At 47.3% G+C, this 18,494-nt stretch overlaps 45 non-coding genes and 7 pseudogenes across 45 annotated transcripts; all 52 read right to left on the bottom strand.

The window, feature by feature from the left end:
• Positions 1-227: 227 nt before the first annotated feature.
• On the bottom strand, positions 228-346 carry LOC145142913 (5S ribosomal RNA). The gene has a single exon (XR_013723976.1). It is a non-coding gene; the product is annotated as a 5S ribosomal RNA (ribosomal RNA).
• Positions 347-565: 219 nt separating this feature from the next.
• On the bottom strand, positions 566-684 carry LOC145145276 (5S ribosomal RNA). The gene has a single exon (XR_013726257.1). It is a non-coding gene; the product is annotated as a 5S ribosomal RNA (ribosomal RNA).
• Positions 685-912: 228 nt separating this feature from the next.
• LOC145149620 (5S ribosomal RNA) lies at positions 913-1,031 on the bottom strand. The gene has a single exon (XR_013730475.1). It is a non-coding gene; the product is annotated as a 5S ribosomal RNA (ribosomal RNA).
• A 229-nt stretch (positions 1,032-1,260) lies between these two features.
• Positions 1,261-1,379, bottom strand: LOC145149619 (5S ribosomal RNA). The gene has a single exon (XR_013730474.1). It is a non-coding gene; the product is annotated as a 5S ribosomal RNA (ribosomal RNA).
• A 231-nt stretch (positions 1,380-1,610) lies between these two features.
• Positions 1,611-1,777, bottom strand: LOC145149527 (5S ribosomal RNA; annotated as a pseudogene).
• Positions 1,778-2,007: 230 nt separating this feature from the next.
• On the bottom strand, positions 2,008-2,126 carry LOC145136269 (5S ribosomal RNA). The gene has a single exon (XR_013720347.1). It is a non-coding gene; the product is annotated as a 5S ribosomal RNA (ribosomal RNA).
• Positions 2,127-2,356: 230 nt separating this feature from the next.
• LOC145135111 (5S ribosomal RNA) lies at positions 2,357-2,475 on the bottom strand. The gene has a single exon (XR_013719594.1). It is a non-coding gene; the product is annotated as a 5S ribosomal RNA (ribosomal RNA).
• Positions 2,476-2,695: 220 nt separating this feature from the next.
• LOC145155543 (5S ribosomal RNA) lies at positions 2,696-2,814 on the bottom strand. Its single transcript, XR_013735978.1, has one exon. It is a non-coding gene; the product is annotated as a 5S ribosomal RNA (ribosomal RNA).
• Positions 2,815-3,042: 228 nt separating this feature from the next.
• Positions 3,043-3,161, bottom strand: LOC145150490 (5S ribosomal RNA). The gene has a single exon (XR_013731313.1). It is a non-coding gene; the product is annotated as a 5S ribosomal RNA (ribosomal RNA).
• Positions 3,162-3,379: 218 nt separating this feature from the next.
• On the bottom strand, positions 3,380-3,498 carry LOC145144525 (5S ribosomal RNA). The gene has a single exon (XR_013725537.1). It is a non-coding gene; the product is annotated as a 5S ribosomal RNA (ribosomal RNA).
• Positions 3,499-3,727: 229 nt separating this feature from the next.
• LOC145136261 (5S ribosomal RNA) lies at positions 3,728-3,846 on the bottom strand. The gene has a single exon (XR_013720343.1). It is a non-coding gene; the product is annotated as a 5S ribosomal RNA (ribosomal RNA).
• Positions 3,847-4,076: 230 nt separating this feature from the next.
• On the bottom strand, positions 4,077-4,195 carry LOC145146950 (5S ribosomal RNA). The gene has a single exon (XR_013727870.1). It is a non-coding gene; the product is annotated as a 5S ribosomal RNA (ribosomal RNA).
• A 218-nt stretch (positions 4,196-4,413) lies between these two features.
• Positions 4,414-4,532, bottom strand: LOC145145041 (5S ribosomal RNA). Its single transcript, XR_013726034.1, has one exon. It is a non-coding gene; the product is annotated as a 5S ribosomal RNA (ribosomal RNA).
• A 228-nt stretch (positions 4,533-4,760) lies between these two features.
• Positions 4,761-4,879, bottom strand: LOC145149618 (5S ribosomal RNA). Its single transcript, XR_013730473.1, has one exon. It is a non-coding gene; the product is annotated as a 5S ribosomal RNA (ribosomal RNA).
• A 230-nt stretch (positions 4,880-5,109) lies between these two features.
• Positions 5,110-5,276, bottom strand: LOC145149728 (5S ribosomal RNA; annotated as a pseudogene).
• Positions 5,277-5,507: 231 nt separating this feature from the next.
• On the bottom strand, positions 5,508-5,626 carry LOC145136253 (5S ribosomal RNA). The gene has a single exon (XR_013720341.1). It is a non-coding gene; the product is annotated as a 5S ribosomal RNA (ribosomal RNA).
• A 229-nt stretch (positions 5,627-5,855) lies between these two features.
• Positions 5,856-5,974, bottom strand: LOC145154553 (5S ribosomal RNA). The gene has a single exon (XR_013735025.1). It is a non-coding gene; the product is annotated as a 5S ribosomal RNA (ribosomal RNA).
• A 219-nt stretch (positions 5,975-6,193) lies between these two features.
• On the bottom strand, positions 6,194-6,312 carry LOC145155232 (5S ribosomal RNA). Its single transcript, XR_013735683.1, has one exon. It is a non-coding gene; the product is annotated as a 5S ribosomal RNA (ribosomal RNA).
• A 228-nt stretch (positions 6,313-6,540) lies between these two features.
• On the bottom strand, positions 6,541-6,659 carry LOC145149815 (5S ribosomal RNA). Its single transcript, XR_013730659.1, has one exon. It is a non-coding gene; the product is annotated as a 5S ribosomal RNA (ribosomal RNA).
• A 228-nt stretch (positions 6,660-6,887) lies between these two features.
• LOC145149518 (5S ribosomal RNA) lies at positions 6,888-7,054 on the bottom strand (annotated as a pseudogene).
• Positions 7,055-7,284: 230 nt separating this feature from the next.
• Positions 7,285-7,403, bottom strand: LOC145147087 (5S ribosomal RNA). The gene has a single exon (XR_013728002.1). It is a non-coding gene; the product is annotated as a 5S ribosomal RNA (ribosomal RNA).
• A 231-nt stretch (positions 7,404-7,634) lies between these two features.
• LOC145142902 (5S ribosomal RNA) lies at positions 7,635-7,753 on the bottom strand. The gene has a single exon (XR_013723965.1). It is a non-coding gene; the product is annotated as a 5S ribosomal RNA (ribosomal RNA).
• Positions 7,754-7,973: 220 nt separating this feature from the next.
• LOC145144791 (5S ribosomal RNA) lies at positions 7,974-8,092 on the bottom strand. The gene has a single exon (XR_013725793.1). It is a non-coding gene; the product is annotated as a 5S ribosomal RNA (ribosomal RNA).
• Positions 8,093-8,320: 228 nt separating this feature from the next.
• On the bottom strand, positions 8,321-8,439 carry LOC145150489 (5S ribosomal RNA). The gene has a single exon (XR_013731312.1). It is a non-coding gene; the product is annotated as a 5S ribosomal RNA (ribosomal RNA).
• Positions 8,440-8,657: 218 nt separating this feature from the next.
• Positions 8,658-8,776, bottom strand: LOC145155231 (5S ribosomal RNA). The gene has a single exon (XR_013735682.1). It is a non-coding gene; the product is annotated as a 5S ribosomal RNA (ribosomal RNA).
• A 230-nt stretch (positions 8,777-9,006) lies between these two features.
• Positions 9,007-9,125, bottom strand: LOC145146497 (5S ribosomal RNA). Its single transcript, XR_013727440.1, has one exon. It is a non-coding gene; the product is annotated as a 5S ribosomal RNA (ribosomal RNA).
• Positions 9,126-9,354: 229 nt separating this feature from the next.
• On the bottom strand, positions 9,355-9,473 carry LOC145142891 (5S ribosomal RNA). The gene has a single exon (XR_013723954.1). It is a non-coding gene; the product is annotated as a 5S ribosomal RNA (ribosomal RNA).
• Positions 9,474-9,701: 228 nt separating this feature from the next.
• LOC145149617 (5S ribosomal RNA) lies at positions 9,702-9,820 on the bottom strand. Its single transcript, XR_013730472.1, has one exon. It is a non-coding gene; the product is annotated as a 5S ribosomal RNA (ribosomal RNA).
• Positions 9,821-10,053: 233 nt separating this feature from the next.
• Positions 10,054-10,220, bottom strand: LOC145150543 (5S ribosomal RNA; annotated as a pseudogene).
• Positions 10,221-10,449: 229 nt separating this feature from the next.
• Positions 10,450-10,568, bottom strand: LOC145144023 (5S ribosomal RNA). The gene has a single exon (XR_013725044.1). It is a non-coding gene; the product is annotated as a 5S ribosomal RNA (ribosomal RNA).
• A 228-nt stretch (positions 10,569-10,796) lies between these two features.
• Positions 10,797-10,915, bottom strand: LOC145147606 (5S ribosomal RNA). The gene has a single exon (XR_013728505.1). It is a non-coding gene; the product is annotated as a 5S ribosomal RNA (ribosomal RNA).
• A 219-nt stretch (positions 10,916-11,134) lies between these two features.
• Positions 11,135-11,253, bottom strand: LOC145155229 (5S ribosomal RNA). Its single transcript, XR_013735680.1, has one exon. It is a non-coding gene; the product is annotated as a 5S ribosomal RNA (ribosomal RNA).
• A 228-nt stretch (positions 11,254-11,481) lies between these two features.
• LOC145149812 (5S ribosomal RNA) lies at positions 11,482-11,600 on the bottom strand. Its single transcript, XR_013730657.1, has one exon. It is a non-coding gene; the product is annotated as a 5S ribosomal RNA (ribosomal RNA).
• A 228-nt stretch (positions 11,601-11,828) lies between these two features.
• On the bottom strand, positions 11,829-11,995 carry LOC145150546 (5S ribosomal RNA; annotated as a pseudogene).
• Positions 11,996-12,225: 230 nt separating this feature from the next.
• Positions 12,226-12,344, bottom strand: LOC145146424 (5S ribosomal RNA). Its single transcript, XR_013727370.1, has one exon. It is a non-coding gene; the product is annotated as a 5S ribosomal RNA (ribosomal RNA).
• A 220-nt stretch (positions 12,345-12,564) lies between these two features.
• On the bottom strand, positions 12,565-12,683 carry LOC145155228 (5S ribosomal RNA). The gene has a single exon (XR_013735679.1). It is a non-coding gene; the product is annotated as a 5S ribosomal RNA (ribosomal RNA).
• Positions 12,684-12,911: 228 nt separating this feature from the next.
• LOC145150488 (5S ribosomal RNA) lies at positions 12,912-13,030 on the bottom strand. Its single transcript, XR_013731311.1, has one exon. It is a non-coding gene; the product is annotated as a 5S ribosomal RNA (ribosomal RNA).
• A 218-nt stretch (positions 13,031-13,248) lies between these two features.
• On the bottom strand, positions 13,249-13,367 carry LOC145144427 (5S ribosomal RNA). Its single transcript, XR_013725435.1, has one exon. It is a non-coding gene; the product is annotated as a 5S ribosomal RNA (ribosomal RNA).
• Positions 13,368-13,597: 230 nt separating this feature from the next.
• On the bottom strand, positions 13,598-13,716 carry LOC145140085 (5S ribosomal RNA). The gene has a single exon (XR_013722076.1). It is a non-coding gene; the product is annotated as a 5S ribosomal RNA (ribosomal RNA).
• Positions 13,717-13,945: 229 nt separating this feature from the next.
• On the bottom strand, positions 13,946-14,064 carry LOC145148824 (5S ribosomal RNA). Its single transcript, XR_013729691.1, has one exon. It is a non-coding gene; the product is annotated as a 5S ribosomal RNA (ribosomal RNA).
• Positions 14,065-14,292: 228 nt separating this feature from the next.
• LOC145150715 (5S ribosomal RNA) lies at positions 14,293-14,459 on the bottom strand (annotated as a pseudogene).
• Positions 14,460-14,693: 234 nt separating this feature from the next.
• Positions 14,694-14,812, bottom strand: LOC145142780 (5S ribosomal RNA). The gene has a single exon (XR_013723846.1). It is a non-coding gene; the product is annotated as a 5S ribosomal RNA (ribosomal RNA).
• Positions 14,813-15,031: 219 nt separating this feature from the next.
• Positions 15,032-15,150, bottom strand: LOC145155227 (5S ribosomal RNA). The gene has a single exon (XR_013735678.1). It is a non-coding gene; the product is annotated as a 5S ribosomal RNA (ribosomal RNA).
• A 230-nt stretch (positions 15,151-15,380) lies between these two features.
• LOC145140072 (5S ribosomal RNA) lies at positions 15,381-15,499 on the bottom strand. The gene has a single exon (XR_013722073.1). It is a non-coding gene; the product is annotated as a 5S ribosomal RNA (ribosomal RNA).
• Positions 15,500-15,728: 229 nt separating this feature from the next.
• On the bottom strand, positions 15,729-15,895 carry LOC145149517 (5S ribosomal RNA; annotated as a pseudogene).
• A 228-nt stretch (positions 15,896-16,123) lies between these two features.
• On the bottom strand, positions 16,124-16,242 carry LOC145148781 (5S ribosomal RNA). Its single transcript, XR_013729649.1, has one exon. It is a non-coding gene; the product is annotated as a 5S ribosomal RNA (ribosomal RNA).
• Positions 16,243-16,472: 230 nt separating this feature from the next.
• LOC145154964 (5S ribosomal RNA) lies at positions 16,473-16,591 on the bottom strand. Its single transcript, XR_013735430.1, has one exon. It is a non-coding gene; the product is annotated as a 5S ribosomal RNA (ribosomal RNA).
• Positions 16,592-16,810: 219 nt separating this feature from the next.
• Positions 16,811-16,929, bottom strand: LOC145155226 (5S ribosomal RNA). The gene has a single exon (XR_013735677.1). It is a non-coding gene; the product is annotated as a 5S ribosomal RNA (ribosomal RNA).
• Positions 16,930-17,156: 227 nt separating this feature from the next.
• On the bottom strand, positions 17,157-17,275 carry LOC145150487 (5S ribosomal RNA). The gene has a single exon (XR_013731310.1). It is a non-coding gene; the product is annotated as a 5S ribosomal RNA (ribosomal RNA).
• A 219-nt stretch (positions 17,276-17,494) lies between these two features.
• On the bottom strand, positions 17,495-17,613 carry LOC145155225 (5S ribosomal RNA). Its single transcript, XR_013735676.1, has one exon. It is a non-coding gene; the product is annotated as a 5S ribosomal RNA (ribosomal RNA).
• Positions 17,614-17,843: 230 nt separating this feature from the next.
• On the bottom strand, positions 17,844-17,962 carry LOC145140841 (5S ribosomal RNA). The gene has a single exon (XR_013722307.1). It is a non-coding gene; the product is annotated as a 5S ribosomal RNA (ribosomal RNA).
• A 229-nt stretch (positions 17,963-18,191) lies between these two features.
• Positions 18,192-18,310, bottom strand: LOC145147088 (5S ribosomal RNA). Its single transcript, XR_013728003.1, has one exon. It is a non-coding gene; the product is annotated as a 5S ribosomal RNA (ribosomal RNA).
• Between the last annotated feature and the right edge of the window lie 184 nt (positions 18,311-18,494).

Genomic DNA, 18,494 nt, shown 5'->3' with positions numbered 1-18,494 from the left:
TACTATCCATGCTTATTCCTTTTATGTCTTAAAAGACGCAGAACCTCCTTTGTTTTCGTACGCGAGGCGTGTGACCCATTTGACCGATCGGCTCCGTTCCAAAAATACGAAAACCATGAACCATGAAGCGGAGGTCACCCGAGCGTAGAAATAGGAAGAAAGAAAAAAAAAACAAAAAAAAACCGCACGTAAAATCTAAAAAAACGCAAACGGGCAACGAAAAAGGGGGTGTGCAACACGAGGACTTCCCAGGGGGTCACCCATCCTAGTACTACTCTCGCCCAAGCACGCTTAACTGCGGAGTTCTGATGGGATCCAGTGCATTAGTGCTGGTATGATCGCACCCGAAATACTATCCATTCTTATTACTTTTATGTCTTAAAAGACGCAGAACCTCCTTTGTTTTCGTACGCGAGGCGTGGGACCCACGTGACCGATCGGCTCCGTTCCAAAAATACGAAAACCATGAACCATGAAACGGAGGCCACCCGAGCATAGAAATAGCAAGAAAGAAAAAAAAACCGTGCGTAAAATCTAAAAAAACGCAAACGGGCAACGAAAAAGGGGGGTGCAACACGAGGACTTCCCACGGGGTCACCCATCCTAGTACTACTCTCGCCCAAGCACGGTTAACTACGGAGTTCTTATGGGATCCGGTGCATTAGTGCTGGTATGATCGCACCCGAAATACTATCCATGCTTATTGCTTTTATGTCTTAAAAGATGCAGAACCTCCTTTGTTTTCGTACGCGAGGCGTGGGACCCACTTGACCGATCGGCTCCGTTCCAAAAATACGAAAACCATGAACCATGAAGCGGAGGCCACCCGAGCATAGAAATAGCAAGAAAGAAAAAACAAACAAAAAAAACCGCACGTAAAATTATAAAAAACGCAAACGGGCAACGAAAAAGCAGGTGCAACACGAGGACTTCCCAGGGGGTCACCCATCCTAGTACTACTCTCGCCCAAGCACGCTTCACAGCGGAGTTCTGATGGGATCCGTTGCATTAGTGCTGGTATGATCGCACCCGAAATACTATCCATGCTTATTGCTTTTATGTCTTAAAAGACGCAGAACCTCCTTTGTTTTCGTACGCGAAGCGTGGGACCCACGTGACCGATCGGCTCCGTTCCAAAAATACGAAAACCATCAACCATGAAGCGGAGGCCACCCGAGCATAGAAATAGCAAGAAAGAAAAAAAAAAACAAAAAAAACCGCACGCAAAATTTAAAAAAACGCAAACGGGCAACGAAAAAGCAGGTGCAACACGAGGACTTCCCAGGGGGTCACCCATCCTAGTACTACTCTCGCCCAAGCACGCTTCACAGCGGAGTTCTGATGGGATCCGTTGCATTAGTGCTGGTATGATCGCACCCGAAATACTATCCATGCTTATTGCTTTTATGTCTTAAAAGACGCAGAACCTCCTTTGTTTTCGTACGCGAAGCGTGGGACCCACGTGACCGATCGGCTCCGTTCCAAAAATACGAAAACCATCAACCATGAAGCGGAGGCCACCCGAGCATAGAAATAGCAAGAAAGAAAAAAAAAACAAAAAAAAAACCGCACGTAAAATCTAAAAAAACGTAAATAGGCAACGAAAAAGAGGGGTGCAACACGAGGACTTCCCAGGGGGTCACCCATCCTAGTACTACTCTCGCCCAAGCACGCTTAACTGCGGAGTTCTGACTCCCTAGTACTACTCTCGCCCAAGCACGCTTAACTGCGGAGTTCTGATGGGATCCGGTGCATTAGTGCTGGTATGATCGCACCCGAAATACTATCCATGCTTATTGCTTTTATGTCTTAAAAGACGCAGAACCTCCTTTGTTTTCGTACGCGAGGCGTGGGACCCACTTGACCGATCGGCTCCGTTCCAAAAATACGAAAAGCATCAACCATGAAGCGGAGGCCACCCGAGCATAGAAATAACAAGAAAGAAAAAAAAAACAAAAAAAACCGCACGTAAAATCTAAAAAAACGCAAACGGGCAACGAAAATGGGGGGGTGCAACACGAGGACTTCCCAGGGGGTCACCCATCCTAGTACTACTCACGCCCAAGCACGCTTAACTACGGAGTTCTGATGTGATCCGGTGCATTAGTGCTGGTATGATCGCACCCGAAATACTATCCATGCTTATTGCTTTTATGTCTTAAAAGACGCAGAACCTCCTTTGTTTTCGTACGCGAGGCGTGAGACCCATTTGACCGATCGGCTCCGTTCCAAAAATACGAAAACCATGAACCATGAAGCGGAGGTCACCCGAGCGTAGAAATAGCAAGAAAGAAAAAAAAAACAAAAAAAACCGCACGTAAAATCTAAAAAAACGCAAACGGGCAACGAAAAAGGGGGGATGCAACACGAGGACTTCCCAGGGGGTCACCCATCCTAGTACTACTCTCGCCCAAGCACGCTTAACTGCGGAGTTCTGATGGGATCCAGTGCATTAGTGCTGGTATGATCGCACCCGAAATACTATCCATTCTTATTACTTTTATGTCTTAAAAGACGCAGAACCTCCTTTGTTTTCGTACGCGAGGCGTGGGACCCACGTGACCGATCGGCTCCGTTCCAAAAATACGAAAACCATGAACCATGAAACGGAGGCCACCCGAGCATAGAAATAGCAAGAAAGAAAAAAAAAACCGTGCGTAAAATCTAAAAAAACGCAAACGGGCAACGAAAATGGGGGGTGCAACACGAGGACTTCCCACGGGGTCACCCATCCTAGTACTACTCTCGCCCAAGCACGCTTAACTACGGAGTTCTTATGGGATCCGGTGCATTAGTGCTGGTATGATCGCACCCGAAATACTATCCATGCTTATTGCTTTTATGTCTTAAAAGATGCAGAACCTCCTTTGTTTTCGTACGCGAGGCGTGGGACCCACTTGACCGATCGGCTCCGTTCCAAAAATACGAAAACCATGAACCATGAAGCGGAGGCCACCCGAGCATAGAAATAGCAAGAAAGAAAAAACAAACAAAAAAAACCGCACGTAAAATTTAAAAAAACGCAAACGGGCAACGAAAAAGCAGGTGCAACACGAGGACTTCCCAGGGGGTCACCCATCCTAGTACTACTCTTGCCCAAGCACGCTTCACAGCGGAGTTCTGATGGGATCCGTTGCATTAGTGCTGGTATGATCGCACCCGAAATACTATCCATGCTTATTGCTTTTATGTCTTAAAAGACGCAGAACCTCCTTTGTTTTCGTACGCGAAGCGTGGGACCCACGTGACCGATCGGCTCCGTTCCAAAAATACGAAAACCATCAACCATGAAGCGGAGGCCACCCGAGCATAGAAATAGCAAGAAAGAAAAAAAACCGTGCGTAAAATCTAAAAAAACGCAAACGGGCAACGAAAAAGGGGGGTGCAACACGAGGACTTCCCACGGGGTCACCCATCCTAGTACTACTCTCGCCCAAGCACGCTTAACTGCGGAGTTCTTATGGGATCCGGTGCATTAGTGCTGGTATGATCGCATCCGAAATACTATCCATGCTTATTGCTTTTATGTCTTAAAAGACGCAGAACCTCCTTTGTTTTCGTACGCGAGGCGTGAGACCCACGTGACCGATCGGGTCCGTTCCAAAAATACGAAAACCATGAACCATGAAGCGGAGGCCACCCGAGCATAGAAATGGCAAGAAAGAAAAAAAAACAAAAAAAACCGCACGTAAAATCTAAAAAAACGCAAACGGGCAACGAAAATGGGGGGGTGCAACACGAGGACTTCCCAGGGGGTCACCCATCCTAGTACTACTCACGCCCAAGCACGCTTAACTACGGAGTTCTGATGTGATCCGGTGCATTAGTGCTGGTATGATCGCACCCGGAATACTATCCATGCTTATTGCTTTTATGTCTTAAAAGACGCAGAACCTCCTTTGTTTTCGTACGCGAGGCGTGGGACCCACTTGACCGATCGGCTCCGTTCCAAAAATACGAAAACCATGAACCATGAAGCGGAGGTCACCCGAGCGTAGAAATAGGAAGAAAGAAAAAAAAACAAAAAAAAACCGCACGTAAAATCTAAAAAAACGCAAACGGGCAACGAAAAAGGGGGTGTGCAACACGAGGACTTCCCAGGGGGTCACCCATCCTAGTACTACTCTCGCCCAAGCACGCTTAACTGCGAAGTTCTGATGGGATCCAGTGCATTAGTGCTGGTATGATCGCACCCGAAATACTATCCATTCTTATTACTTTTATGTCTTAAAAGACGCAGAACCTCCTTTGTTTTCGTACGCGAGGCGTGGGACCCACGTGACCGATCGGCTCCGTTCCAAAAATACGAAAACCATGAACCATGAAACGGAGGCCACCCGAGCATAGAAATAGCAAGAAAGAAAAAAAACCGTGCGTAAAATCTAAAAAAACGCAAACGGGCAACGAAAAAGGGGGGTGCAACACGAGGACTTCCCACGGGGTCACCCATCCTAGTACTACTCTCGCCCAAGCACGCTTAACTGCGGAGTTCTTATGGGATCCGATGCATTAGTGCTGGTATGATCGCACCCGAAATACTATCCATGCTTATTGCTTTTATGTCTTAAAAGATGCAGAACCTCCTTTGTTTTCGTACGCGAGGCGTTGGACCCACTTGACCGATCGGCTCCGTTCCAAAAATACGAAAACCATGAACCATGAAACGGAGGCCACCCGAGCATAGAAATAGCAAGAAAGAAAAAACAAACAAAAAAAACCGCACGTAAAATTTAGAAAAACGCAAACGGGCAACGAAAAAGCAGGTGCAACACGAGGACTTCCCAGGGGGTCACCCATCCTAGTACTACTCTCGCCCAAGCACGCTTCACAGCGGAGTTCTGATGGGATCCGTTGCATTAGTGCTGGTATGATCGCACCCGAAATACTATCCATGCTTATTGCTTTTATGTCTTAAAAGACGCAGAACCTCCTTTGTTTTCGTACGCGAAGCGTGGGACCCACGTGACCGATCGACTCCGTTCCAAAAATACGAAAACCATCAACCATGAAGCGGAGGCCACCCGAGCATAGAAATAGCAAGAAGAAAAAAAAAACAAAAACAAAACCGTACGTAAAATCTAAAAAAACGTAAATAGGCAACGAAAAAGAGGGGTGCAACACGAGGACTTCCCAGGGGGTCACCCATCCTAGTACTACTCTCGCCCAAGCACGCTTAACTGCGGAGTTCTGACTCCCTAGTACTACTCTCGCCCAAGCACGCTTAACTGCGGAGTTCTAATGGGATCCGGTGCATTAGTGCTGGTATGATCGCACCCGAAATACTATCCATGCGTATTGCTTTTATGTCTTAAAAGACGCAGAACCTCCTTTGTTTTCGTACGCGAGGCGTGGGACCCACTTGACCGATCGGCTCCGTTCCAAAAATACGAAAAGCATCAACCATGAAGCGGAGGCCACCCGAGCATAGAAATAACAAGAAAGAAAAAAAAAACAAAAAAAACCGCACGTAAAATCTAAAAAAACGCAAACGGGCAACGAAAATGGGGGGGGTGCAACACGAGGACTTCCCAGGGGGTCACCCATCCTAGTACTACTCACGCCCAAGCACGCTTAACTACGGAGTTCTGATGTGATCCGGTGCATTAGTGCTGGTATGATCGCACCCGAAATACTATCCATGCTTATTGCTTTTATGTCTTAAAAGACGCAGAACCTCCTTTGTTTTCGTACGCGAGGCGTGGGACCCATTTGACCGATCGGCTCCGTTCCAAAAATACGAAAACCATGAACCATGAAGCGGAGGTCACCCGAGCGTAGAAATAGCAAGAAAGAAAAAAAAAACAAAAAAAACCGCACGTAAAATCTAAAAAAACGCAAACGGGCAACGAAAAAGGGGGGTGCAACACGAGGACTTCCCAGGGGGTCACCCATCCTAGTACTACTCTCGCCCAAGCACGCTTAACTGCGGAGTTCTGATGGGATCCAGTGCATTAGTGCTGGTATGATCGCACCCGAAATACTATCCATTCTTATTACTTTTATGTCTTAAAAGACGCAGAACTTCCTTTGTTTTCGTACGCGAGGCGTGGGACCCACGTGACCGATCGGCTCCGTTCCAAAAATACGAAAACCATGAACCATGAAACGGAGGCCACCCGAGCATAGAAATAGCAAGAAAGAAAAAAAAAACCGTGCGTAAAATCTAAAAAAACGCAAACGGGCAACGAAAAAGGGGGTGCAACACGAGGACTTCCCACGGGGTCACCCATCCTAGTACTACTCTCGCCCAAGCACGCTTAACTGCGGAGTTCTTATGGGATCCGGTGCATTAGTGCTGGTATGATCGCACCCGAAATACTATCCATGCTTATTGCTTTTATGTCTTAAAAGATGCAGAACCTCCTTTGTTTTCGTACGCGAGGCGTGGGACCCACTTGACCGATCGACTCCGTTCCAAAAATACGAAAACCATGAACCATGAAGCGGAGGCCACCCGAGCATAGAAATAGCAAGAAAGAAAAAAAAAACAAAAAAAACCGCACGTAAAATTTAAAAAAACGCAAATAGGCAACGAAAAAGCAAGTGCAACACGAGGACTTCCCAGGGGGTCACCCATCCTAGTACTACTCTCGCCCAAGCACGCTTCACAGCGGAGTTCTGATGGGATCCGTTGCATTAGTGCTGGTATGATCGCACCCGAAATACTATCCATGCTTATTGCTTTTATGTCTTAAAAGACGCAGAACCTCCTTTGTTTTCGTACGCGAGGCGTGAGACCCACGTGACCGATCGGCTCCGTTCCAAAAATACGAAAACCATCAACCATGAAGCGGAGGCCACCCGAGCATAGAAATAGCAACAAAGAAAAAAAAACAAAAAAAAACCGCACGTAAAATCTAAAAAAACGCAAACAGGCAAGGAAAAAGGGGGTGCAACACGAGGACTTCCCAGGGGGTCACCCATCCTAGTACTACTCTCGCCCAAGCACGCTTAACTGCGGAGTTCTGACCCCCTAGTACTACTCTCGCCCAAGCACGCTTAACTGCGGAGTTCTGATGGGATCCGGTGCATTAGTGCTGGTATGATCGCACCCGAAATACTATCCATGCTTATTGCTTTTATGTCTTAAAAGACGCAGAACCTCCTTTGTTTTCGTACGCGAGGCGTGGGACCCACTTGACCGATCGGCTCCGTTCCAAAAATACGAAAAGCATCAACCATGAAGCGGAGGCCACCCGAGCATAGAAATAGCAAGAAAGAAAAAAAAAACAAAAAAAACCGCACGTAAAATCTAAAAAAACGCAAACGGGCAACGAAAATGGGGGGGTGCAACATGAGGACTTCCCAGGGGGTCACCCATCCTAGTACTACTCACGCCCAAGCACGCTTAACTGCGGAGTTCTGATGTGATCCGGTGCATTAGTGCTGGTATGATCGCACCCGAAATACTATCCATGCTTATTCCTTTTATGTCTTAAAAGACGCAGAACCTCCTTTGTTTTCGTACGCGAGGCGTGGGACCCATTTGACCGATCGGCTCCGTTCCAAAAATACGAAAACCATGAACCATGAAGCGGAGGTCACCCGAGCGTAGAAATAGGAAGAAAGAAAAAAAAACAAAAAAAAAACCGCACGTAAAATCTAAAAAAACGCAAACGGGCAACGAAAAAAGGGGTGTGCAACACGAGGACTTCCCAGGGGGTCACCCATCCTAGTACTACTCTCGCCCAAGCACGCTTAACTGCGGAGTTCTGATGGGATCCAGTGCATTAGTGCTGGTATGATCGCACCCGAAATACTATCCATTCTTATTACTTTTATGTCTTAAAAGACGCAGAACCTCCTTTGTTTTCGTACGCGAGGCGTGGGACCCACGTGACCGATCGGCTCCGTTCCAAAAATACGAAAACCATGAACCATGAAACGGAGGCCACCCGAGCATAGAAATAGCAAGAAAGAAAAAAAAAACCGTGCGTAAAATCTAAAAAAACGCAAACGGGCAACGAAAAAGGGGGGTGCAACACGAGGACTTCCCACGGAGTCACCCATCCTAGTACTACTCTCGCCCAAGCACGCTTAACTGCGGAGTTCTTATGGGATCCGGTGCATTAGTGCTGGTATGATCGCACCCGAAATACTATCCATGCTTATTGCTTTTATGTCTTAAAAGATGCAGAACCTCCTTTGTTTTCGTACGCGAGGCGTGGGACCCACTTGACCGATCGGCCCCGTTCCAAAAATACGAAAACCATGAACCATGAAGCGGAGGCCACCCGAGCATAGAAATAGCAAGAAAGAAAAAACAAACAAAAAAAACCGCACGTAAAATTTAAAAAAACGCAAACGGGCAACGAAAAAGCAGGTGCAACACGAGGACTTCCCAGGGGGTCACCCATCCTAGTACTACTCTTGCCCAAGCACGCTTCACAGCGGAGTTCTGATGGGATCCGTTGCATTAGTGCTGGTATGATCGCACCCGAAATACTATCCATGCTTATTGCTTTTATGTCTTAAAAGACGCAGAACCTCCTTTGTTTTCGTACGCGAAGCGTGGGACCCACGTGACCGATCGGCTCCGTTCCAAAAATACGAAAACCATCAACCATGAAGCGGAGGCCACCCGAGCATAGAAATAGCAAGAAAGAAAAAAAACCGCACGTAAAATCTAAAAAAACGCAAACGGGCAACGAAAAAGGGGGGTGCAACACGAGGACTTCCCACGGGGTCACCCATCCTAGTACTACTCTCGCCCAAGCACGCTTAACTGCGGAGTTCTTATGGGATCCGGTGCATTAGTGCTGGTATGATCGCACCCGAAATACTATCCATGCTTATTGCTTTTATGTCTTAAAAGACGCAGAACCTCCTTTGTTTTCGTACGCGAGGCGTGAGACCCACGTGACCGATCGGCTCCGTTCCAAAAATACGAAAACCATGAACCATGAAGCGGAGGCCACCCGAGCATAGAAATAGCAAGAAAGAAAAAAAAACAAAAAAAACCGCACGTAAAATCTAAAAAAACGCAAACGGGCAATTCAAAAAGGGGGGGTGTAACACGAGGACTTCCCAGGGGGTCACCCATCCTAGTACTACTCACGCCCAAGCACGCTTAACTGCGAAGTTCTGATGGGATCCGGTGCATTAGTGCTGGTATGATCGCACCCGGAATACTATCCATGCTTATTGCTTTTATGTCTTAAAAGACGCAGAACCTCCTTTGTTTTCGTACGCGAGGCGTGGGACCCATTTGACCGATCGGCTCCGTTCCAAAAATACGAAAACCATGAACCATGAAGCGGAGGTCACCCGAGCGTAGAAATAGGAAGAAAGAAAAAAAAACAAAAAAAACCGCACGTAAAATCTAAAAAAACGCAAACGGGCAACGAAAAAGGGGGTGTGCAACACGAGGACTTCCCAGGGGGTCACCCATCCTAGTACTACTCTCGCCCAAGCACGCTTAACTGCGGAGTTCTGATGGGATCCAGTGCATTAGTGCTGGTATGATCGCACCCGAAATACTATCCATTCTTATTACTTTTATGTCTTAAAAGATGCAGAACCTCCTTTGTTTTCGTACGCGAGGCGTGGGACCCACTTGACCGATCGGCTCCGTTCCAAAAATACGAAAACCATGAACCATGAAACGGAGGCCACCCGAGCATAGAAATAGCAAGAAAGAAAAAACAAACAAAAAAAACCGCACGTAAAATTTAAAAAAACGCAAACGGGCAACGAAAAAGCAGGTGCAACACGAGGACTTCCCAGGGGGTCACCCATCCTAGTACTACTCTCGCCCAAGCACGCTTCACAGCGGAGTTCTGATGGGATCCGTTGCATTAGTGCTGGTATGATCGCACCCGAAATACTATCCATGCTTATTGCTTTTATGTCTTAAAAGACGCAGAACCTCCTTTGTTTTCGTACGCGAAGCGTGGCACCCACGTGACCGATCGGCTCCGTTCCAAAAATACGAAAACCATCAACCATGAAGCGGAGGCCACCCGAGCATAGAAATAGCAAGAAAGAAAAAAAAAACAAAAAAAAAAAACCGCACGTAAAAACTAAAAAAACGTAAATAGGCAACGAAAAAGAGGGGTGCAACACGAGGACTACCCAGGGGGTCACCCATCCTAGTACTACTCTCGCCCAAGCACGCTTAACTGCGGAGTTCTGACCCCCTAGTACTACTCTCGCCCAAGCACGCTTAACTGCGGAGTTCTGATGGGATCCGGTGCATTAGTGCTGGTATGATCGCACCCGAAAGACTATCCATGCTTATTGCTTTTATGTCTTAAAAGACGCAGAACCTCCTTTGTTTTCGTACGCGAGGCGTGGGACCCACTTGACCGATCGGCTCCGTTCCAAAAATACGAAAAGCATCAACCATGAAGCGGAGGCCACCCGAACATAGAAATAACAAGAAAGAAAAAAAAACAAAAAAAACCGCACGTAAAATCTAAAAAAACGCAAACGGGCAACGAAAATGGGGGGGTGCAACACGAGGACTTCCCAGGGGGTCACCCATCCTAGTACTACTCACGCCCAAGCACGCTTAACTACGGAGTTCTGATGTGATCCGGTGCATTAGTGCTGGTATGATCACACCCGAAATACTATCCATGCTTATTGCTTTTATGTCTTAAAAGACGCAGAACCTCCTTTGTTTTCGTACGCGAGGCGTGGGACCCATTTGACCGATCGGCTCCGTTCCAAAAATACGAAAACCATGAACCATGAAGCGGAGGTCACCCGAGCGTAGAAATAGCAAGAAAGAAAAAAAAACAAAAAAAACCGCACGTAAAATCTAAAAAAACGCAAACGGGCAACGAAAAAGGGGGGTGCAACACGAGGACTTCCAAGAGGGTCAACCATCCTAGTACTACTCTCGCCCAAGCACGCTTAACTGCGGAGTTCTGATGGGATCCAGTGCATTAGTGCTGGTATGATCGCACCCGAAATACTATCCATTCTTATTACTTTTATGTCTTAAAAGACGCAGAACCTCCTTTGTTTTCGTACGCGAGGCGTGGGACCCACGTGACCGATCGGCTCCGTTCCAAAAATACGAAAACCATGAACCATGAAACGGAGGCCACCCGAGCATAGAAATAGCAAGAAAGAAAAAAAAAACCGTGCGTAAAATCTAAAAAAACGCAAACGGGCAACGAAAAAGGGGGTGCAACACGAGGACTTCCCACGGGGTCACCCATCCTAGTACTACTCTCGCCCAAGCACGCTTAACTGCGGAGTTCTTATGGGATCCGGTGCATTAGTGCTGGTATGATCGCACCCGAAATACTATCCATGCTTATTGCTTTTATGTCTTAAAAGATGCAGAAGCTCCTTTGTTTTCGTACGCGAGGCGTGGGACCCACTTGACCGATCGGCTCCGTTCCAAAAATACGAAAACCATGAACCATGAAGCGGAGGCCACCCGAGCATAGAAATAGCAAGAAAGAAAAAAAAAACAAAAAAAACCGCACGTAAAATCTAAAAAAACGCAAACAGGCAACGAAAAAGCAAGTGCAACACGAGGACTTCCCAGGGGGTCACCCATCCTAGTACTACTCTCGCCCAAGCACGCTTCACAGCGGAGTTCTGATGGGATCCGTTGCATTAGTGCTGGTATGATCGCACCCGAAATACTATCCATGCTTATTGCTTTTATGTCTTAAAAGACGCAGAACCTCCTTTGTTTTCGTACGCGAGGCGTGGGACCCACGTGACCGATCGGCTCCGTTCCAAAAATACGAAAACCATCAACCATGAAGCGGAGGCCACCCGAGCATAGAAATAGCAACAAAGAAAAAAAACAAAAAAAAACCGCACGTAAAATCTAAAAAAACGCAAACAGGCAATGAAAAAGGGGGGTGCAACACGAGGACTTCCCAGGGGGTCACCCATCCTAGTACTACTCTCGCCCAAGCACGTTTATTTGCGGAGTTCTGGCCCCTTAGTACTACTCTCGCCCAAGCACGCTTAACTGCGGAGTTCTGATGGGATCCGGTGCATTAGTGCTGGTATGATCGCACCCGAAATACTATCCATGCTTATTCCTTTTATGTCTTAAAAGGCGCAGAACCTCCTTTGTTTTCGTACGCGAGGCGTGGGACCCATTTGACCGATCGGCTCCGTTCCAAAAATACGAAAACCATGAACCATGAAGCGGAGGTCACCCGAGCGTAGAAATAGGAAGAAAGAAAAAAAAACAAAAAAAAACCGCACGTAAAATCTAAAAAAACGCAAACGGGCAACGAAAAAAGGGGTGTGCAACACGAGGACTTCCCAGGGGGTCACCCATCCTAGTACTACTCTCGCCCAAGCACGCTTAACTGCAGAGTTCTGATGGGATCCAGTGCATTAGTGCTGGTATGATCGCACCCGAAATACTATCCATTCTTATTACTTTTATGTCTTAAAAGACGCAGAACCTCCTTTGTTTTCGTACGCGAGGCGTGGGACCCACGTGACCGATCGGCTCCGTTCCAAAAATACGAAAACCATGAACCATGAAACGGAGGCCACCCGAGCATAGAAATAGCAAGAAAGAAAAAAAAAACCGTGCGTAAAATCTAAAAAAACGCAAACGGGCAACGAAAAAGGGGGGTGCAACACGAGGACTTCCCACGGGGTCACCCATCCTAGTACTACTCTCGCCCAAGCACGCTTAACTGCGGAGTTCTTATGGGATCCGGTGCATTAGTGCTGGTATGATCGCACCCGAAATACTATCCATGCTTATTGCTTTTATGTCTTAAAAGATGCAGAACCTCCTTTGTTTTCGTACGCGAGGCGTGGGACCCACTTGACCGATCGGCTCCGTTCCAAAAATACGAAAACCATGAACCATGAAGCGGAGGCCACCCGAGCATAGAAATAGCAAGAAAGAAAAAACAAACAAAAAAAACCGCACGTAAAATTTAAAAAAACGCAAACGGGCAACGAAAAAGCAGGTGCAACACGAGGACTTCCCAGGGGGTCACCCATCCTAGTACTACTCTTGCCCAAGCACGCTTCACAGCGGAGTTCTGATGGGATCCGTTGCATTAGTGCTGGTATGATCGCACCCGAAATACTATCCATGCTTATTGCTTTTATGTCTTAAAAGACGCAGAACCTCCTTTGTTTTCGTACGCGAAGCGTGGGACCCACGTGACCGATCGGCTCCGTTGCAAAAATACGAAAACCATCAACCATGAAGCGGAGGCCACCCGAGCATAGAAATAGCAAGAAAGAAAAAAAACCGTGCGTAAAATCTAAAAAAACGCAAACGGGCAACGAAAAAGGGGGGTGCAACACGAGGACTTCCCACGGGGTCACCCATCCTAGTACTACTCTCGCCCAAGCACGCTTAACTGCGGAGTTCTTATGGGATCCGGTGCATTAGTGCTGGTATGATCGCACCTGAAATACTATCCATGCTTATTGCTTTTATGTCTTAAAAGACGCAGAACCTCCTTTGTTTTCGTACGCGAGGCGTGAGACCCACGTGACCGATCGGCTCCGTTCCAAAAATACGAAAACCATGAACCATGAAGCGGAGGCCACCCGAGCATAGAAATAGCAAGAAAGAAAAAAAAACAAAAAAAACCGCACGTAAAATCTAAAAAAACGCAAACGGGCAATTCAAAAAGGGGGGGTGTAACACGAGGACTTCCCAGGGGGTCACCCATCCTAGTACTACTCACGCCCAAGCACGCTTAACTGCGGAGTTCTGATGGGATCCGGTGCATTAGTGCTGGTATGATCGCACCCGGAATACTATCCATGCTTATTGCTTTTATGTTTTAAAAGACGCAGAACCTCCTTTGTTTTCGTACGCGAGGCGTGGGACCCACTTGACCGATCGGCTCCGTTCCAAAAATACGAAAACCATGAACCGTGAAGCGGAGGCCACCCGAGCATAGAAATAGCAAGAAAGAAAAAAAAACAAAAAAAACCGCACGTAAAATCTAAAAAAACGCAAACGGGCAACGAAAAAGGGGGGCTGCAACACGAGGACTTCCCAGGGGGTCACCCATCCTAGTACTACTCTCGCCCAAGCACGCTTAACTGCGGAGTTCTGATGTGTTCCAGTGCATTAGTGCTGGTATGATCGCACCCGAAATACTATCCATTCTTATTACTTTTATGTCTTAAAAGACGCAGAACCTCCTTTGTTTTCGTACGCGAGGCGTGGGACCCACGTGACCGATCGGCTCCGTTCCAAAAATACGAAAACTATCACCCATGAAGCGGAGGCCACCCGAGCATAGAAATAGCAAGAAAGAAAAAAACAAAAAAAAAACCGCACGTAAAATCTAAAAAAACGCAAACAGGCAATGAAAAAGGGGGGTGCAACACGAGGACTTCCCAGGGGGTCACCCATCCTAGTACTACTCTCGCTCAGGCACGCTTAACTGCGGAGTTCTGACCCCCTAGTACTACTCTCGCCCAAGCACGCTTAACTGCGGAGTTCTGATGGGATCCGGTGCATTAGTGCTGGTATGATCGCACCCGAAATACTATCCATGCTTATTGCTTTTATGTCTAAAAAGACGCAGAACCTCCTTTGTTTTCGTACGCGAGGCGTGGGACCCACTTGACCGATCGGCTCCGTTCCAAAAATACGAAAAGCATCAACCATGAAGCGGAGGCCACCCGAGCATAGAAATAGCAAGAAAGAAAAAAAAACAAAAAAAACCGCACGTAAAATCTAAAAAAACGCAAACGGGCAACGAAAATGGGGGGGGGGGGTGCAACACGAGGACTTCCCAGGGGGTCACCCATCCTAGTACTACTCACGCCCAAGCACGCTTAACTGCGGAGTTCTGATGTGATCCGGTGCAATAGTGCTGGTATGATCGCACCCGAAATACTATCCATGCTTATTGCTTTTATGTCTTAAAAGACGCAGAACCTCCTTTGTTTTCGTACGCGAAGCGTGGGACCCACGTGACCGATCGGCTCCGTTCCAAAAATACGAAAACCATCAACCATGAAGCGAAGGCCACCCGAGCATAGAAATAGCAAGAAAGAAAAAAAAACCGTGCGTAAAATCGAAAAAAACGCAAACGGGCAACGAAAAAGGGGGGTGCAACACGAGGACTTCCCACGGGGTCACCCATCCTAGTACTACTCTCGCCCAAGCACGCTTAACTGCGGAGTTCTTATGGGATCCGGTGCATTAGTGCTGGTATGATCGCACCCGAAATACTATCCATGCTTATTGCTTTTATATCTTAAAAGACGCAGAACCTCCTTTGTTTTCGTACGCGAGGCGTGGGACCCACGTGACCGATCGGCTCCGTTCCAAAAATACGAAAACCATGAACCATGAAGCGGAGGCCACCCGAGCATAGAAATAGCAAGAAAGAAAAAAAAACAAAAAAAACCGCACGTAAAATCTAAAAAAACGCAAACGGGCAATTCAAAAAGGGGGGGTGTAACACGAGGACTTCCCAGGGGGTCACCCATCCTAGTACTACTCACGCCCAAGCACGCTTAACTGCGGAGTTCTGATGGGATCCGGTGCATTAGTGCTGGTATGATCGCACCCGAAATACTATCCATGCTTATTGCTTTTATGTCTTAAAAGACGCAGAACCTCCTTTGTTTTCGTACGCGAGGCGTGGGACCCACGTGACCGATCGGCTCCGTTCCAAAAATACGAAAACCATCAACCATGAAGCGGAGGCCACCCGAGCATAGAAATAGCAACAAAGAAAAAAAAACAAAAAAAAACCGCACGTAAAATCTAAAAAAACGCAAACAGGCAATGAAAAAGGGGGGTGCAACACGAGGACTTCCCAGGGGGTCACCCATCCTAGTACTACTCTCGCCCAAGCACGCTTAACTGCGGAGTTCTGACCCCCTAGTACTACTCTCGCCCAAGCACGCTTAACTGCGGAGTTCTGATGGGATCCGGTGCATTAGTGCTGGTATGATCGCACCCGAAATACTATCCATGCTTATTGCTTTTATGTCTTAAAAGACGCAGAACCTCCATTGTTTTCGTACGCGAGGCGTGGGACCCACTTGACCGATCGGCTCCGTTCCAAAAATACGAAAAGCATCAACCATGAAGCGGAGGCCACCCGAGCATAGAAATAGCAAGAAAGAAAAAAAAACAAAAAAAACCGCACGTAAAATCTAAAAAAACGCAAACGGGCAACGAAAATGGGGGGTGCAACATGAGGACTTCCAAGGGGGTCACCCATCCTAGTACTACTCACGCCCAAGCACGCTTAACTGCGGAGTTCTGATGTGATCCGGTGCATTAGTGCTGGTATGATCGCACCCGAAATACTATCCATGCTTATTCCTTTTATGTCTTAAAAGGCGCAGAACCTCCTTTGTTTTCGTACGCGAGGCGTGGGACCCATTTGACCGATCGGCTCCGTTCCAAAAATACGAAAACCATGAACCATGAAGCGGAGGTCACCCGAGCGTAGAAATAGGAAGAAAGAAAAAAAAACAAAAAAAAACCGCACGTAAAATCTAAAAAAACGCAAACGGGCAACGAAAAAAGAGGTGTGCAACACGAGGACTTCTCAGGGGGTCACCCATCCTAGTACTACTCTCGCCCAAGCACGCTTAACTGCGGAGTTCTGATGGGATCCAGTGCATTAGTGCTGGTATGATCGCACACGGAATACTATCCATTCTTATTACTTTTATGTCTTAAAAGACGCAGAACCTCCTTTGTTTTCGTACGCGAGGCGTGGGACCCACGTGACCGATCGGCTCCGTTCCAAAAATACGAAAACCATGAACCATGAAACGGAGGCCACCCGAGCATAGAAATAGCAAGAAAGAAAAAAAAACCATGCGTAAAATCTAAAAAAACGCAAACGGGCAACGAAAAAGGGGGGTGCAACACGAGGACTTCCCACGGGGTCACCCATCCTAGTACTACTCTCGCCCAAGCACGCTTAACTGCGGAGTTCTTATGGGATCCGGTGCATTAGTGCTGGTATGATCGCACCCGAAATACTATCCATGCTTATTGCTTTTATGTCTTAAAAGATGCAGAACCTCCTTTGTTTTCGTACGCGAGGCGTGGGACCCACTTGACCGATCGGCTCCGTTCCAAAAATACGAAAACCATGAACCATGAAGCGGAGGCCACCCGAGCATAGAAATAGCAAGAAAGAAAAAACAAACAAAAAAACCGCACGTAAAATTTAAAAAAACGCAAACGGGCAACGAAAAAGCAGGTGCAACACGAGGACTTCCCAGGGGGTCACCCATCCTAGTACTACTCTTGCCCAAGCACGCTTCACAGCGGAGTTCTGATGGGATCCGTTGCATTAGTGCTGGTATGATCGCACCCGAAATACTATCCATGCTTATTGCTTTTATGTCTTAAAAGACGCAGAACCTCCTTTGTTTTCGTACGCGAAGCGTGGGACCCACGTGACCGATCGGCTCCGTTCCAAAAATACGAAAACCATCAACCATGAAGCGGAGGCCACCCGAGCATAGAAATAGCAAGAAAGAAAAAAAAACCGTGCGTAAAATCTAAAAAAACGCAAACGGGCAACGAAAAAGGGGGGTGCAACACGAGGACTTCCCACGGGGTCACCCATCCTAGTACTACTCTCGCCCAAGCACGCTTAACTGCGGAGTTCTTATGGGATCCGGTGCATTAGTGCTGGTATGATCGCACCCGAAATACTATCCATGCTTATTGCTTTTATGTCTTAAAAGACGCAGAACCTCCTTTGTTTTCGTACGCGAGGCGTGAGACCCACGTGACCGATCGGCTCCGTTCCAAAAATACGAAAACCATGAACCATGAAGCGGAGGCCACCCGAGCATAGAAATAGCAAGAAAGAAAAAAAAACAAAAAAAACCGCACGTAAAATCTAAAAAAACGCAAACGGGCAATTCAAAAAGGGGGGGTGTAACACGAGGACTTCCCAGGGGGTCACCCATCCTAGTACTACTCACGCCCAAGCACGCTTAACTACGGAGTTCTGATGGGATCCGGTGCATTAGTGCTGGTATGATCGCACCCGGAATACTATCCATGCTTATTGCTTTTATGTTTTAAAAGACGCAGAACCTCCTTTGTTTTCGTACGCGAGGCGTGGGACCCACTTGACCGATCGGCTCCGTTCCAAAAATACGAAAACCATGAACCGTGAAGCGGAGGCCACCCGAGCATAGAAATAGCAAGAAAGAAAAAAAAACAAAAAAAACCGCACGTAAAATCTAAAAAAACGCAAACGGGCAATGAAAAAGGGGGGCTGCAACACGAGGACTTCCCAGGGGGTCACCCATCCTAGTACTACTCTCGCCCAAGCACGCTTAACTGCGGAGTTCTGATGGGTTCCAGTGCATTAGTGCTGGTATGATCGCACCCGAAATACTATCCATTCTTATTACTTTTATGTCTTAAAAGACGCAGAACCTCCTTTGTTTTCGTACGCGAGGCGTGGGACCCACGTGACCGATCGGCTCCGTTCCAAAAATACAAAAACTATCACCCATGAAGCGGAGGCCACCCGAGCATAGAAATAGCAAGAAAGAAAAAAACAAAAAAAAAA

The sequence above is a fragment of the Lactuca virosa genome, chromosome 1 (assembly GCF_052849685.1).
Source record: "Lactuca virosa cultivar CGN04683 chromosome 1, Lactuca_virosa_CGN04683_v6, whole genome shotgun sequence".
NCBI lineage: Eukaryota > Viridiplantae > Streptophyta > Magnoliopsida > Asterales > Asteraceae > Lactuca > Lactuca virosa.
The sequence above is the reverse complement of the archived record's forward strand: the minus strand, read 5'-3'. Positions and strand labels throughout refer to the sequence as shown.